The sequence below is a fragment of the Halichoerus grypus genome, chromosome 14 (assembly GCF_964656455.1).
Source record: "Halichoerus grypus chromosome 14, mHalGry1.hap1.1, whole genome shotgun sequence".
Classification (NCBI taxonomy): Eukaryota; Metazoa; Chordata; class Mammalia; order Carnivora; family Phocidae; genus Halichoerus; species Halichoerus grypus.
In genome coordinates this window covers 48,018,555-48,036,574 of record NC_135725.1, presented here as the reverse complement: position 1 = coordinate 48,036,574, position 18,020 = coordinate 48,018,555, and the positions used below count along the sequence as shown (strand labels likewise).

Here is an 18,020-nt window from a genome sequence, read left to right as displayed (position 1 = left end):
AGGCAAGTCAGATCAGGTCACTGACTCTAAGGACACAGCTGGGAAAGCACCTTGGCCACCAGAAGTTAAGAGGAGAAAAAAACAGTTCCCTTTCAGGCAGATCTCTATCTTGTCTTTGCAACGCCCTCCAAATGTCGGCCTAAGGCAGACCATCCATATCTGTTGATTAGTTGAAGAAGTGACCAGATTGACCAGATTGTGGCCATTCTGCAGTCTTAAAAAGAGGTCATTGGTGTCAAATTAACAATGAGCTCATTAAGAACCACTTGGGAAACAATTAGGCCACGGGAATTTCGCTTGGCAAGCGTGGAGGCTGGGACAGAGGATTTGGCTGCAGACTCTGGCAAGGGCCCCAGCGTCACCCAGGGCCCCGGCAGACGTGTCCGCAGACTGAAGGCAAGTCCCTGCTGCGCGCGCGCGGGCGTTGAAAAACTAGGTTCCCCGCCGCCCGCCCCAACCAGCACTGCGTCCTGGTTTCTTTCCGTTTGCCTTTGAAGAACACAGCCAATAAACTGCCGCTAGGTGTCCTCCAAGTAAAAATAATGAGAGAAAAGGTACTTGAGCGCTTTTCTTTTTCATTCCACCGGACTTAACATAGTCGCTTTTGAGAACTAACCTAAGTTGTCCGGGTTCTTGGACTCCCGCGCTCTTAGGGACAGAGCGGTACTGAGCAGTGAAACAGGAACATCCGACCTCCGTGAATGAAAGGGTGTATCTGTCAAGCAAGGGGCATTGGAGCTGCTCATTTTCATTTTCAATTAGGGTTTGTATCATTCGGCTTCAGGACGACTGACCACGGAGGCCTGGGACGGGCGAACGCTGTTCTCACCCAAATTGCCTGGCTCCCTGCAGGGCGCTGCAGGGGACAGAACCCCTGGGGACCCCGGAGCTCCCGCACTGCCCAAGCTGCTGAGCAATTTCAAATGCACGGAACTGTGCTCCCGGCGGGTTTCTAATGTCTAAACATCTTAACATTTAAATTAGGCGAATTGCAGCAATTGCTTTTCCCTGAACACAGCAGGTGCCATCGTCTCTGTTTTCTTTAGCTATGGCGTGGGCAAATAGAAAAGCACCATCTGGCCAAGTAACGTCCCCAGCTGGCGAAGTTATAAACACGGACTTCTTCCCCTTGGTCTTTGCAGGCTCCGCGTCCCCTCCTCGCCTGCCCGCGGGTCCCCTTCTCCTTCCCAGGGCTTTTTGCCATCCCCACCTCTTCTGTCTCTCCTCTTTCCACTTTCTCTCGCTTTTAACCATTTTTACGCGCGCACACGATCAATTTTCTGTTTATGAGCTTCTACACATTCAACTTGAGTAAGTGCTTGCCCTGGCTTTAGAGAGTCGGGGGGGCGGGGCACAGAAAAGAACAGAAGAGGAAAAGAGAAAAACAAGATTTAGAAAACAGGTGTCTCGATCTGCACCCTGCCCAAAACTTAAGACGGAAATTAGGCCACGGGGGGTGGGGGGAGGGGGCGGGGGAGTGATGCAAGCCTAGAGGGCCGCTTCCCTTCGCTTTCCCTGCCTCAAATGCTGGACTCCTATATCATGTTGTAGGAATTTCTGATCTTACCACAGAGAGATGACTCATACCCACTGACTGGCTCCTTGGGCTTCTGCAAAACACCTGGAAAGATAAACCTGACCCAGAAAACAATCTCTCGCTCCAGGTTAGCCTTTCAAGGTAGGTAGGGGAATTTTCAGCCCTTATTTCCATTTTGTTCACCAGATTCACAGACATTAATCTTGATTTCAGACATAGTTATGTCTGAGAGTCAAAAACAATTCCCAAATGAAGTGATAAACCACCATGGACTGGGCTTGCTTCTGCCTGGGGAGGGAAACTGAAATGAGCCAAAGATGGCCTTATTTGGGGCCAGAAAGAACTGAGATCTCTGTGGAAGGGCACGCTGTCTGCTTGCAGAGCTGCCTCTGGCTCTTCAAAACATCCCTCCTCTGAAGAGCCTCAGTGGCCCCAGTTCGCTTTTCGGGGACACATCGTCTTTATCTCCTTAAAGCCTAAACTAAGAAGGGCGCCTGGGTGGCTCAGTTGCCTTCGGCTCAGGTCATGATCCTGGAGTCCTGGGATCGAGTCCCACATCGGGCTCCCTGCTCAGCAGGGAGTCTGCTTCTCCCTCTGACTCTCCCCCATCTCATGCTTCTCTATCATTATCTCTCTCTCAATAAATAAATAAAAATCTTAAAAAAAAATAAAAGCCTAAACTAAGAGAATCTGTAACTAAATTCTCTCTGAGTGCAAGCCATACGGTAAAGGGAAAGTGGGGTCCACAGAGTCTAATTCAAAAGTTAAATGTGAACTAAACCCAAAGAAACAATCCTATACTGGCTCGCCCCTTCTTTTTGTATGAAAATCAGAAGGGAAAAGGAATCAAGAAAATACTTTTCAGGAAGTGCACAGAGAGTCCTGAATTTAGAAACCCTAGCCGTAGAGGTAAAGCATAATCACCAGTAAATCGCTGGTCTGTATAAACCAGTAACTGCTTGTTCAACTCTTGTTTCTAAGATAATGGCTGATATTTATCAAGTGCTTCAAATACTCCTGGCTCTGTGTTAGGGGTTCTATAAACATTAATTAATCTAATACTCTCAACAACCCTAAAAGGCGTATATCACTTTTTAATTGAGGTATAATTGACATATAATATTGTGTAAGTTTAAGGTGTATGATATGTTAATTTGATACATTTATAGACTGCAGTGGGATCACCACCATATGTATCATTATTATATTTTTAACAGATAGGGAAACTGTTGCTCAGAGAGGTCTGAAACTTTTCTTGAAGTCAACAGCAATTTCCTCTGACATAATTTGACCAAGGCCCTGAGCATGCCTGAGAGCCTGAGGGACCTGGGTATTAGGAAAAACTGAATTAGAATTTAAGAAAGTAGATCATTTATTAATTTTTGGACCTTCAAAAATGAAAATGCCTAATATTTCTCATTTTACAAAATAGGGAAACGTATGTTCTGACCATCCCCTGCTTTTGGCTTTCTCTCTTTTAGAAGATTACCCATATTCTTTCCCAGTAGACGCCATTCCTCATTCAAAATAGCCATGGGTACAGAGCTAGCAGACAAAGGCTCAGCATTTGAACCCAAGACAATGTAGGTCAAAGGCTGGACTCCTATTCATTTGCCAGGCTGACCTGTCACTGTTGGCACTCTTCATGCTCCTGCCATGGAGACTGAGTTTGAAGGGTAGAGGAAACATAACTTTTAGAAATCTGAGTGCTCTTGTGTGAATGAAGGGGAAAAACAGTGAAATACCAGTGGGATGGAGGAAAATGACCGCTCCAGCCAACCTGCACTAGAAATGAGCTTGTCTATAGGACTGTAGTCTATCCACAAGATGTTTCCAGAGGTCTTTTACTTCAGTGCTACTCAGTGTGGTCCAAGAACCTCTGAATGAAATAAGGACAAAAATTGAGAGTGTGTAGGAAGCTTTGGTAGTATCACAACATCTAAGCAAAAGATTCTAGATGTCCAAAACTATCTGACTGCCATGAATTGGAAATAAAGACAAATAAAAACAAAATCAAGACAAACAGTTTAAGAATCACTAATTTATTCCATTAGGATCTTGGTATGTGTTTCCAGGTCTCTCTTCTAAGGCTTAAGAATCATTCAGCAAAACTCAAGTTGATTGCTTGCCTCTCCAAATAGAACCTAAGTTCCCCAAGGATGGAATTTTGTTTTGTCCACTGCTCCATCCCTGATTCCTAGAATCGTGCCTGATGTTCAATGAGTATTTGTTGATTGTGGAAATGCACTCATTTCCCAGTGAGAAATGCCCAAGGTCTTGTCCAAGAGTTGCCCTCGTCCTTTTGAAAGTGGATCACAGGATGACCCAGGTGATGACTGGTCCTCTGCACCCAGCCTGCCTCCTCACCTTCCTCCCATCTATACCCCTCACCCAGCCCAGACCTCCACCTCCTCAGGAGGAGAGGCAGGAGAAATTGTTGCCATTTATTTTCCCACATGAGCTTCAGGATCATTTGGGCATATTGTCCACACTGGTCCATTAAGTTTCTGATTGACATTACACTAAGTATATAAATTAATTTTAAAAGATACACAACTTTACAACATTGAGTCTTCTCACTCATGAGCATGATATGTCTGATTATTTTCTTATCTTTTTATAACTCATAGTAAATTTTGTGGTTTTCATATAGTTTCTGCATATTTATTGGTAAGCTAATTTTAGGATGATTTATTTTTATAGTTGTTATCATGTATGGGGTCTTCCTAAACTTTTATTTTCTAAATCTTGGTATAAAGGAAGAAAGAAATAATTTTGTGAATGTTTATTTTGCCTCCATTCATTTTCAATAAATTTTTACTGATTCTAAGAAATTTTTATTTGATTATCTTGGGCATAATATCATAATATCAATAACTGATCACTTTATCTTGTGCCATTTCCTTCCTCTAGTTGTACCTCTTTTTCTTATTGTATTCAGCAGAATGAATTCTTCTTAAATAAACTTTTGGTTGGAAGACATTTAAGATATTTAAAGAACAAAATTATGAGAGTCTACATCTCAATCTGGAATGCTGCCAATGCAGTACTTAGAGGAGATTTATTGCTCTCAATGCTTATATTAGGGAGGAAAAAAAGAGAAACAATAAATTAAGTCAATACCTGATAAATTTTGTCCCCTTTAAGTTACAAACTAAGAGAAAAAGAAAAATGAAGTAATAAAACAGAGGAATGAGAAAAAGAATTGGTTAAAAAAATTATCATACACCACAAATAGTTTAAGAAGCACTAGTTTACTATACTAAGGTCTTGGTAGGCATCTCTGGGTCTGCCTTATAAAGCCTAAGAATCATTAAACAAAAGCCAATTTGTAAAGAGACATTTTCCTTCAGTCAACAGACTACTTTCTAAAGTTTTTGAAGCCTGTAGGTCTTGAAAATAAAACTAATTGATACCAATAATAGTAATTTTTGAACTTAGATTTCAATGCTATATTTGAGATGAAATACAAAAGTGTGATTAGCCACTATCTACATTTGTTTTAAAGAATGGCGGATTTCATATGCTCAGGCAGCTCAGCCACAGAGTGCTTGGTCATGCTTGATAAGAGTTAGAGCCATTTCCTGCTTGCCCTATAAAAAAGAAAGAACCCAGTGGGCATTTCTTCAATAATCCCTATAGAAACCAGCTCCAGGAATTGCCTGGATGGAGAGCATTCACCCAGTCTTCTTGGAGATAGAGAGGCTGTGGAAACAATCCTCATTGCTCTCCATCAGTATGTACCTAACCATGACCAGAAGGTGAGAAAATGTCATTTATAACTTGCCTGCCTCAGTCCTTTGCTCAGTGAAGAAAATATCTCCCCGATGAATTTTGAAATTCTAAGTTTCCCATCAGGAAAGTAAGGGGTGAGAGGTTTAATTTATACCTCTGGGAAGCCCTGAACATGAAAGCAAATATATTGAATTAAATGTGCCTCTAGATTGATAACATCCAGGATCTTGTCAAAATGAAACACAAATCTTTTCTGGAACTTTGGGCATCTTCATCTAAGTCTCTTCAGTATTCTGAAACAATCCTGATTGGCCAAATATGAGGAATAAGATGTTACCAAAATGAGCAAAAATGTGTGAGAAAAAAATAAACAGAACTTCCAGGAATGAAAATGTAATTGCCAAAATTAAAAATTCACTAGATTATTTAAATAGCAGGTAAGAATGAGCCAGAGAAAGAACTGGAAAACTAGAAGCTAGGTCTGAGTAAATTATTCTTAATACTTCACAGAGAGACAGAGTTGGAAAAGTTATGTTAAGAGATGTGGAGGATCGAATGAAAAAAGGCTAATAGTTGGCCAATTAGAGTTCCAGAAAGAGAAAATCAGATAGTGTTAGTTATCTATAACCATGTGAAAAATTACCCTAAAACTTAGCTGTTTAAAAAAGCAAACAGTTGTTTCTCATGGTTTCAGAGAGAAGTTTCAGTTTCAGAAGGAAGTTTCTGTTTCAGTGTTAGGAATCTGAAAGCTGCTCTTACCTGAGTAGCTCTGGCTCAGGGTCTCACAGGAGGTTGCAGTCCTGCTGTCAGCCAATGCTGCAGTCACCTAGAGTTTGACTAGTTCAATTAGCCAGACTGATATAAAAATTCTAAACCTGTATGTAGCTATTAACAAGGCCTCATAACATATAAAGCCAAAAAATTGATAAAATTGGGCGCCTGGGTGGCTCAGTTGGTTAAGCGACTGCCTTTGGCTCAGGTCATGATCCTGGAGTCCCGGGATCGAGTCCCGCATCGGGCTCCCTGCTCGGCGGGGAGTCTGCTTCTCCCTCTGACCCTCCTCCCTCTCATGCTCTCTGTCTCTCATTCTCTCTCTCTCAAATAAATAAATAAATAAATCTTAAAAAAAAAAATTGATAAAATTGCAAGGAAAAGTTGACAAATCCACCATCAGTGGGGAAAATTTTAACATACCTTCTATATGATGAATAAAGTAAACCAATATAATCATGGGAATAAAGAATATTTAAATAATACAATTAATAATTTGTGTAATGGGCACAAATTAAGCCCTATACACATTATGATCAGAGAATACATATTCTTTTCAAGCACACATGAACATTGATGAAAACTGGCCACATATCAGACCATAATAAATTCTCAGTAAATTTCAGTCAGTATCATTCAAACCATGTTCTATTTCTTCAATGAAATTATATTTGGAATCAGTAAAAACAATTATTACAAGAAAATAGATTTGGGGAAAATCATAAACGCTTCATTAAACAGCTAAAAGATCAAAGAAAAAGTCATAATGAAAATTAGAATAAAGCTAAGACTAGACTGCAACTTTTAGAAGGTCAAGAGCCACATGTGTTTCTTCAATAACTTTACATTCTGAATTTAGCAGGGACCTCCTCAGTAATTGCCAAATAAATACCTGAATGGATTTGAATCATAAAAGTTAAAAAAATATTGGCATGTTTTTACATTCTTGTTACTGCCTGCATTTTTCTGGGGTCGTTAAAAAAAAAGTCTCTAGATGTTGCAAGGTGTCCCTAGCTGAGCTCTTTAAAAAGTCTGCTTGTAAGCAGATTAGTTAGGCAATTTTTTCTTCTTCAGTTTTATTGAGATGTAATTGACAAGTAAAAATTGTATATCTGTAGGGCAAAACTTGATGTTTTAATATACATATACATTGTGAAATGATCACCATGATCAAGTAGTTAAAATATTCATCACCTCATACATCCTTTTTCTTATTTGCGTTAAGAATACTTATGACCTACTCTCCTAGCAAAATTAAAGGTATAAAAGTATACAATGAAGTATTGTTAACTATAGTCACCATGCTGTACATTATAGCTCCAGAAATTACTCATCTTGCATAACTGAAACTTTGTACTATTTCACCAAATTCTCTCCACTTTCCCTATCCTCCCATTCCCCAATTTCTTGGCAACCACTATTCTATTCAGTATTTCTATGAGTTCAACTATTTTATTTTATTTTATTTTTTAAAAGATTTTATTCATTTATTTGACAGAGAGAGACAGCATAAGCAGACAGAGTGGCAGGCAGAGGGACAGGGAGAAGCAGACTCCCCGCTGAGCAGGGAGCCCGACATGGGGCTCCATCCCAGGGTCCTGGGATCATGACCTGAGCCAAAGGCAGACGCTTAACCGACTGAGTCACCCAGGCGCCCTGAGTTCACCTATTTTAGATTCTACATATAAGTGAGATCATACAATATTTGTGTTTCTGCAGTTGGCCTATTTCACTTAGCATAATATTCTCCAGATATATCCATATTGTCACAAATGACAGGATTTCCTTCTTTGTAAAGGCTGAATAATATTCTGTTGTATAATGCATGTAATTTTTATAATTACCATAACAGGTTGAAGCAACTATTTTCATAAAATCTGTTTTTAAAAAAAGAAAAAAATGTTAGTTATAAAAATAAAGGAAAAAATAAGAAGCAATCTATTTCTACCTGGATACAACTACACACATAAAAATGGTCTTGCTCAGAAAGTGAATCATATACCATAGCAAGTTAAATAGTGTGGAAATATTATATTTAGTAAATCTCCACTCTCCAGACAAATGAGGACCAGAGAGAATAGCTGTCTTTCCCAGGGTCTTATAGCTATTAGTGGAATCTGACTCCACTAATTTGTAACTGTGCCATGTCTATATAATGTGTCTTCCACATGATTCCTGCTTTCACATATCATGACATCCTCCTCCACATACCTTTCCCCAAGTGACCCCTGAAGAACTTGGCCTAAGAGTGTAAATAATAATTATAGTTAGGGGCGCCTGGGTTATATAGTTAAGCATCTGCCTTCGGCTCAGGTCATGATCCCAGGGTCCTGGGATCGAGCCCCACATCGGGCTCCCTGCTCCATGGGAAGCCTGCTTCTCCCTCTACCAGTCCCTCCGCTTGTGTTCCTTCTCTCACTATGTCTCTCTCTGTCAAATAAATAAATAAAATCTTTAAAAATAATAATAATAATTATTATTATTATTATAGTTACTTACAGGAATTTCTTTTATGTATGCCTAATTAAATTATTACAAAGTTATGTATATTCCTAAGAAATTCTCAGCTAAATACTGCTATAATCGTATTTATAAAAAAATTATATTTCTCCTGTGTGCTTATCTCCATAAATTCTATCATTTTTATCAGCTCCCAAGGAAACATTGGCACAAATATTTCTGAACCAACTACCTATGTGGTCAAGAGAGGAAATAGGACACCAGTACTGAGTAATGAGCATTTATTCTAAATGAAAATGTCTGAAGTTAGCCAGAATGTGTTTTTTCCTTTGCACTGTGTAATCCAAGTTTAAATTTTTTTAAGGGATAGCTGGGATATCACTTGCAAAACAGAAAGGTTTATCTTTCACAGTCTAAAGTATTCCAGTAAGTCATAAATCAACTGGTCATTTCTCCATTTAATGATTTACCACCTTATCAAAAGCATCTCCTTGTTAGCTTTTTATAAGGCTTATCATCTAGAGCCAGCCTCCAAAATTAGAGGCCAATAAATTATTAGCTACATGTCTAGATGGGCAACAGCTGACTGAGGAGTAATAAAAGATCCCTCCCTCCTTACTATTCATCTGGGTAATTAGTCTGTATTCACCGGCACAGTGCTGTAAAGATCTGGAAACCATTCTGTTAATGTGTTCAATATAGGCAGCTGGGGGAAAAGCCTGGTCGAAAGGGTTTAGAGAAAGAAGCTCAGTAATATTTGACTGTTTCTACTGATCACATTTAGACGTCTCAAACCTCTACCTCCCTCTCTCATCTGTCTGTAGAGAGAGGCAAATATTTATATTTTGATTTACAATTATGAAAATCATGGGCTTTTCAAGTATGCTGTCAGATTTCATTCATCTTGATTTGGCTTCCACTAATTTTGGAAGTCCACATAATGCTAGCAAAAAGGCCACCTTTTAAAATCAAATCCTGGGGCGCCCGGGTAGCTCAGTCAGTTATGCGTCTGCCTTTGGCTCAGGTCATGGTCCCAGGGTCCTGGGATGGAGCCCCATGTCGGGCTTCCTGCTGAGCAGGGAGCCTGCTTCTCCCTCTCCCTCTGCCTGCCGCTCCCCCTGCTTGTGTACTCTCTCTCTTGCTCTCTCCCTCTCTCTCCCTGTCAAATAAATAAATAAATAAACAAACAAAAATAAAAGAAAATCCTTTATTTCCTGCTAAATTTGCAAGCAAATTATGTAAATATATCTTAAGGGGGTGAAGATCTTTTTTTTTTTTTTGTCAGAGAGAGAGAAAGAGAGAGAGAGCACAAGCAGGGGGAGAGACAGGCAGAGCAAGAAGCAATTTCCCTGCCGAGCAAGGAGACCGATGCGGGACTTGATTCCAGGATCCCGCGATCATGACCTGAGCCGAAGGCAGATGCTTAACGACTGAGGCAAGGGGATGAAGATCTTTTATATTCCATTAGATAGTAAAAGTTTTCATGCACTTCAGAAGTATCCTTTCTAGCCCAATCTAGATATGTAATTATGTCCTGCCTTGGAAGAACACAGATAGACTAGATAGATAGGTAGATGAATGGATGGATGGATGGATGGATGGATGGAAAGAAGGAAGAAAAAAAGGAAGGAAGGAAAGGAGGGGGGAGGAAGGAAGTGAAGGAAGAAAAAAAGAAAGGAAAGAAGAATCTATAGATCACTAAGGACCTAGGACCTACCACTCAGTTTTGCAGATCTAGAAATGTGGTATGCTTGATTTTCTCAGGATTGATTAGTGCTTGGAAGCTGATTCAGTCTAACAATCCCATGTAAGAATATTTATGTTTATATTCAGAGTCCTTTTAAAATTTCACTAGAAGAAATCTCCCTGACCAAGATCTAAGGCCCATCACCTGCCTTCTTATGGAAAGATGTATTCAGCAGAAAAGTCTGGTCAGTGGAGAAGGAATCTGAACCAAAGAAGTTGGTATGCTCTGGCAGAGGTTACTTGAAATTATAGAAAAAACAGAGAAGAGAGGGCCTTAAGTAAGTGAGCTGATGGTTGAGGCAAAGGGATACAAATAGCCCTACGTTCAAGGGGTCACCACATTCAAGATTCAGTCCAGAGATCTGAAAGGGCAGAAACTCAGTGCTGATGGTAGTCACAGAAGACCAGTCAAAGAGGGAACGCTTATATTAATGCTTGTTAATATAATTCACAATAGGTGAGTGTATATGTCAACACTTTCCACAAAATATTTCCTGCTTTTCACTTTCCTAAAACATGGTAGGATTATATTTCCCCCACCCCATTGATATTAGACATGCTCATTGCTTTAGCCAAAGAAAATATAAATAGAAGTGAAATGTGTCATTTCCAGGCTGAAGCTCCAAGAGGCAGGGTGTGATTTGCCACATCCCCTGCTATGGTTATCAGATGAGCAGAAGGTGCAAAGCCTTCTGTCAACCTTTGTTGGGCATATGTGTGAGAAAGAAAGAAATAATTCTTGGGCTAAGCTGCTAAGACATTGGGGTTGTTTATTACTGAAACATAACCCAACCTATGTTTCCTGTTGTGGTATATAGCCTGGAATTAAAAATCATTTTAAATTAAGGCACCACCTTCTTGGAGTCGAGGTACATTGACAACCTAATTAATACTTAGAAGTTGACTTGTTTATATAATCAGAACAAAGGGAACTGAACAGTGTTGTGAGATGCCTGGGAAAACATAATGAACTACTACTGTACTATAATCGAGCATACTCTCCGGTGATTGCATTAGACCCCCCTGCCAAACACCATAGTTCATTTATTCATTTACTCATTCATTCATTCATTCATTCATCCAACAAATATGTGTAGAGTGCTGGATCCTGGGGATTCAATAATGAAAAGATTGAGACAGTCCCAGGCCTTACAAACGTACTCTTTACTCTCATTCTTCTAGATTCCACGAAGATCATGTACTTTACATCAGCACATATTCCTTTATTGGGACTGCTTAGGCTGCCACTTTCCTTAGTTATATTTTTGTTCTAAACATACACTCTTTATCAGTGCTTCTGAAACTATCACGTTTCTTTTCTAATCCATTCCAGACCAGTGCTTTTGTAAAATATTGTACAATAAAAATAAGTTACTGGAAAGACATTACATGTGATTGAATGTCAAAGCAATGGTGATAAGCTATAAAAGTTTCTAAATGATTATTTGCAACTTCTGTACTTCTCTCCTTCCAGGTGGACAAAAGTTCACAGACCAGCACTGGTCTATGGACAATACTTTGAGGAGGACTACTCTGGACAAGCAGGGAGGACCAATACAAACTAAGTTTTCTATTTTCTTTTGTAAAACCATCTGCTTCTTAATCACCAAAGTTATAAAAGTTTTATATGCTGAGTAACCTCTTCAGGTCAGCCGCCATGGCCCATTCGGCTAATCACTTGTATGATTCTATAGTTAATATTATTTTAAACCAACTCACTTTTGATATGGATCCATTTTTTAAATGTCTACTCCACATAAGTAGAAAATCAGTTTCACTTGCCATAAATGAGATGTAACTGTGCAAAGAAGTGGTATGAATAAGTTGTTATTCAAGTCTAGGGAGAGAGATGGTGGCCTGCTCTGAGAAGAGTTCAAATGTTACTAATGCAGAACAAAAACTTCCTATTTGACCTAATCAGGAAACTGAGAGTAAATTAAAGAGAACTTGTACTCATTATGTATTTCAATGCTATGTAATGCCCAATTATGTTCCATCTAAAACCATTTTAAGGATCAAACAGTAGTTTCCCTATTCTTCAGAAAACAGGGCAGTATTTTAACTCACCCCATATGAGGACCATCCAAGTTGTCCACCATGACTATGTCTGCCTACAGTCACCCATCAGGTGGTCCTAATCACATGGATAACTGCACACAGGTATCAGATGTCACCACTTCCCTTCCTTGGTCACCCTGTCTTACAGACCACTGATGCTGTAGACCATAGGTTCATTGCAATTCTGAAAGTAATACTCTCCTCAGATCTATACAGTCTTTTTTATATGTTAAAAAAGAAAAAAAGATCTATACAGTCTTTATGAGCCTTTTTTTTTTTAAAGCAGACTCCACATGCAATGTGGGGCTTGAACTCACAACCTGGAGATCAAGGAGTCCCGTGCTCTACTGACTGAGCCAGCCGGGCGCCCCTATGAGACTTTTTGGATTCTGATTGCAGCATCTGACACACCATGAGCACCCAACTAACTTGTATTTTCTTCCTTCCTCCAATAATAACCAGTTTCTTTTCCTGATGAGAGGAGAAAAATATTTTTTAAAGGCTGGAATTCCCCCTCAGGCTCCCTTGTAGTTACAAGGAGAAAAACTAATTCTTACCCACTTATTTTTTTTTTTTTTACTGTTGGAGTGATTTAATCACAATCCACAATTTTTTCAAAGAGAATATTTTGCATGGTGGATACACAAAAATATTTACAGAACCCACCAGAAGTTAGATGTTATGATTAAACTAGACAATTCACAAAACAAAGATGGCTTAAAACACACACACACAAAAAAATCATGATCCACAGTTACAATATGGGTCACATCTGACGGACCTCAGGGGTTTGGCTTGGTCTCTTGGTTTTCATGTATCTACAACTCTATGCAACTTTGAACATTACTCTGACATTAGGGAGCAGAGGCTCCAAGGTCAGAGGAAGAGTCATTCAGCCGGTTGTGAATTCTCTGTAATTACCCCCAACTAAACACCAGACCCGGCCTTCTGGGTACACGCGCTAAGCATATGCACAGTCTGAAGATTTAAATTTGTGTGATACTCCCGGAGACGTGAATATGAGCCGAATCTTGTAACAATGGAGAGATCCTTCCGCAGGCATTTCTTACCTAATGCTGAACTTTTATCAAAGAATTCCCCCCCCCCCAACTAACAGTTTCAAATAAATGCTAACCATACAGTGCCTCTTCTCTTCCCTCAGGATATACAAACCACAGAATTCCGATGACTCACCCCAAAACAGCTTATGAATATGCCAGGGGCGGAAGGGCATGCTGTTTGGTTCTCTAAAACTTCCTGCCAAACTGAAGAAACTGAACATACACAGATATTTGGGGACTAACTGTGAGTAATAATGAGAATTTAATCCCCTTTAGTCTTCTGAGTTAGCAACAGCTTGCCTAACATGTCCGGTTACATCCTGTTTGCTACACATGTGACTCCTCGAAAAAATAATAATATAATATTAATAGCACAATGTTTCATTGTTACTGCCATTATCTGTGTCAGTGGTTCCCAAACACTGGCAGCCATTTGTAGACTAAGGTCATCTCTTGGAAGAACTATAAATTCATGGCTTTATGAAACAAACATATTATTATTGTGTCTTTGAAATAAAAAGCCAGGATTCAATGTATGGAATTTTACAGCTACACAAGCCCTTACAAAGGAAAGGCAGTTACTTATATTGATTAAAATCTTGGATTTGAATCTCAGTTCTCACACCAGCTATGGCACCTTTAGGAGGTACTTGACCTAAGTCCTATTTCCCCCATATGTAAAATGAGGAGGATAAATAATCCTGTCTATATTTAGGGTTAGGATTCTAGGTCCATAGGGTGAGGATTAAATAGGGAATGTACGTAAATAAGGAGTACTGCTAAGTAAATTATCTAGTGCGATCTCTTTTCACAATGAATTTGAAGACCAAAGCCGTTAAGTGACCTTGGAACAGTCACACACCCATCCCTGCAGTGCCAAGACAGAGCATTATAATGCTGTGGTTAAAAACAGCCCAATTCAGGCCTCAGTTTTCCTACTTGCTAGCTGTAATAACCTTGGGCAAGTCACTTCATTTTTCTGTGCCTCAACATTCTTATGTATAATAGCAAAATAATAATAGTATTTTTCTCACAGGGTTGTTAGGACAGCACAAAAATGCAACATATAACAGTGCCTGGCATGTACTAACTAATCAATAAATACTACCACACCAAAATTGAGAAGTTCTGGTTCGACCAAAAACAAATTTTAGAGTAAAACAAATGTTAACAATGCCAGACTCTTTAAAACTAAATCCACATAAGCCACCCAAACCTGAAAAAATAAATAACTAAAAAAATATATTTGACGCAGTTTACAAGGTGATCAGAATTATTTGCAGATGTCTTTTCAGATCAAGGTACGTGTCTTCTTCAATGATGTTTATGTGTCATATTTCCCTTTTGTTTTAGAGGAAAGATACCAACGAACAACTTAATATTTCAAACAACAACCACCATTGCAGGAGTCACTTTGATTGGAGTTTGAAAGGAACGCCACTATGCAGCTGCCCTGGACATTTGTGGAAGAAGTGTAATATGCAGAGGGAAGAGCACCGGACTCCCCTTTCCAGTCCAAGCTCTGACTAGAGTCAAGTTGCTGAACCTCTGAGTTGCCATCTATAAAATGGGGGCAGTTTCTGCCTTGTTACAAATGCTACATGGAAACAAGTATGAGACATGTTTCATAAATTTAGTATGTTCTATTCATGTGCATGCTTTAAACAGTTATGGCACTTTAATTGACTAGCTTATTCAAAACTATTCTGCCAGAGTTAAGAGTCAGAAATATACTTTCCTTTTCTTTGCTTATTCTATACTCAAAGGACATAAAGATTCTCATTTTAAGGAGCAGTGCAGGAAAGAAACAGGAGAAAGCCTTCAAGTCCCAAAGAGAGAAAGAATTTGAAACTTGCCCATCTTGACATGTGATTAAAAAAGCATACAAGACTATATGCTTCTGTCCTCTTGACAATAATTAGCACCCATAGTAGGTGCTTAAGACGTATTTGTTAAAAGAATGGATACGACATAAATTAAAGATTTTCGGATTTATTGTGTCCAGCCCCTAACTGACACCACTGTATCCCTACTCCCACCCATTTCATCCCTAATTTGAAAATCACAGACTTAGGCACAGCCATTGATGACCTCCAGGAGTTATGTGCCTATAACTGCTAGCACCTTCACAAAAGGTTAAAAAGGTGACTGTGGTATAGATACAGAACTTCTTCCCAACTCATCATTTGTTTTTGGTTTTTTTTTAAGCAACAGACTACCCTTTGTTTTTGCATTGTCTTGAAATTTTGCAAGTGATTTCAATCCTGAGTTGAAACCAAGGGGTCAAAGGACCTGAGAAACCATACTTCCTACCCACAATAGACGTCATTTCAAAAAATGAGAGCAAAAATATCTATATGACCTTTGTACTCCCCGCGTCTCTTGAAGCACCATAAAAAAAAAAAAAAATGAATAGGAATGTTCTGTGATTTGGGATGGGGGCTGGACAGGTATGGCCCCTCACAGCTCCTCACACACCGTCCCAGAGAAAACTTGCTGAACAGAACTCTGCTTGGGGACATCAGGGAGCACCGCGATTCAGACTGCTCCCTCCCAGTCATATCAGAACCCAAGATCAGACAGAGACGCTTCAGGGTTGCACATGTTTGCTGGCCCAGAACTCTCAGTGCGTCAGAGCCTCACCTGACACTGACTCATTGTTGGATGGAGAGCCAAGGCCTAATTGTGTTGGTCATATGTAGCTTCCCATTTGCAGCCAAGTATTCCAAGCCCTTGCAGAAAAAGCTCACCTTGCTCTCCCACTATACCCTAAAATATTTCTAAGACCATAGACACCGCAGACTCCTGAATTCTCTGGCCACCGTCAGTTTGCTCCTGTCTCTTCTGATGGCTCTCCTCCCCCATCACTGCCCAGTTCGGTATCAAACCTAATGCAGAAGCTGGGGGGCTCCTCCCTGTGGGCTCTCAATAAATATTCATCCAACTCATTTCAGTCACTCTCAGAGATAAGAGGCAGCAAGGATGACCAGATTTCCTAAATACATCTGAAAACCCGTTACCCGGCGCCAGGGTGACAGGAGGTGGTTTCTTTACAGAAAAAGCAATTTTCCCAAATGCACAGTGGTAAGCCTCAATACAGATACTGTGTCTTTTATTCAAGCTTTATAAAAAAAATTCAACATGCCTGGCACAGAGCTTAAGGCTCCAAGGCAGAAAATCTAAATTGGTAATAAAATTCTCCCAAAGTCATAGATGCTTCACAGACATCAAGAGTCAAACCCAACATGAAATATGTATTGGACAAAAATAACATAGAGCCAGCTCGTGTTTCTTCATATTTCAGACCTTTTGCTTTCCCATCTACCATGGCAGAGTCCTTGTCTTATTTGTTTGTGTACACACTATGCCTGCAAAGTGCTAGGAACATACATATTTTGGATTTTTTGTTACAGAAATAAAGAATGGACGAATGTGAGGTTAGTAAGAAATGAAGAAAGGAAATGAAAAGGGAAAGAAAAAAGAAAGACTAAACCTATGGCGAATCAACAGTTATTCTATGAGCATAAGAACTTTGCGTTATTTTTGTGTGAATTAACATCTTAATACTAAAAATGAGCCTCTGAAGTCCAATTCTGTGTACAGGGTGTGGGGGGGGGGCGGGGGGGGAATGTAACATCTAACCCTTGAACTCAAAAGAATAAATTGGGGAAAGAAAGTTTCACACACACTGTTAAAAAAAAAACACCCAGGTTATTCAAGATAAAAATACTGAACGTGTGGTAGGATCAAACAAACCTAATTTACCAAAAACTAGCATATTCAATACTTCTATAATTCAAGAGGCAAGAAAGGCTATGGTGGGCAAGAGCACACACACAAAATACCCTACATAAACAAAAAAACAAATAAAAGTACGTAGGCCTCAAAGAATTTAGGGGACTCAAACAAAATAGAAAAGAGAGAATTTCAGGGACCAAACTGGGAATGGTGTTTCCTAGGCGCATGCGTGTGGAATGACTTAAATTAATATAAGCCATCACCAGGGAGTGAGGAGGAGATAGAACCAGAACCGTCCCTCTCCCTTCCTGGATAAATCAGTGACTCTTAACTGTAAATGATAATTAGTAATATTATATTATAAATATTAATAGTATTTATTAACAAGTAACAGCTACAAGTCCAAATTGGGTGGAAAATGATGGAGAAAGAAAAATGTTGAGAAACAGTGAGTCTGGCAAGACCATTTGGGGATAACAGGGGAAGGCAAGGGCCATGTCAACTAAAAGGCAAGGGTGTGGAGCCTCCCTTGCCCACACTGAGGGGGCAGCTCTCTCCTGGGTGCTCACGTAGTTCTGTTCACACATAGAAGCCAGAGCGAGTATTCTTATATATTACTGATTTTGTTGTTTTCCTTGCCAATTTTATCACCTCCTATCATGGTGTTAGCTTATAGCAAGTGCTTAATAAACAGTTGTTGAATGAAAAAAAAAATCAACCAATGATATAGCCTCTGACAATGACAGAATTTTCAAGCAGCTCAAGTGGAAGTTCAGCTTTAAAAAAAAAAAAAACTGATACATGCTTAAAAACAAAACAAAACAAAAACAAAAAAAAAAACCCTAGACCTGACTCTAAATTTGAGCCTGCACTGGAATACCCTAAACAAGGAAATTCAATAAGAATGGTCTCCC

General features: G+C 39.5%; 2 long non-coding RNA genes across 2 annotated transcripts in view; one reads left to right on the top strand and one right to left on the bottom strand.

The window, feature by feature from the left end:
- LOC144380006 (uncharacterized) overlaps positions 1-18,020 on the bottom strand; it is a 247,033-nt gene that overhangs the window by 64,201 nt on the left and 164,812 nt on the right. The gene's annotated exons all lie outside the window — the stretch shown is intronic.
- On the top strand, positions 1,516-14,993 carry LOC144380125 (uncharacterized). Its single transcript, XR_013443940.1, has 3 exons — positions 1,516-1,678; positions 13,470-13,612; positions 14,722-14,993. It is a non-coding gene; the product is annotated as an uncharacterized LOC144380125 (long non-coding RNA).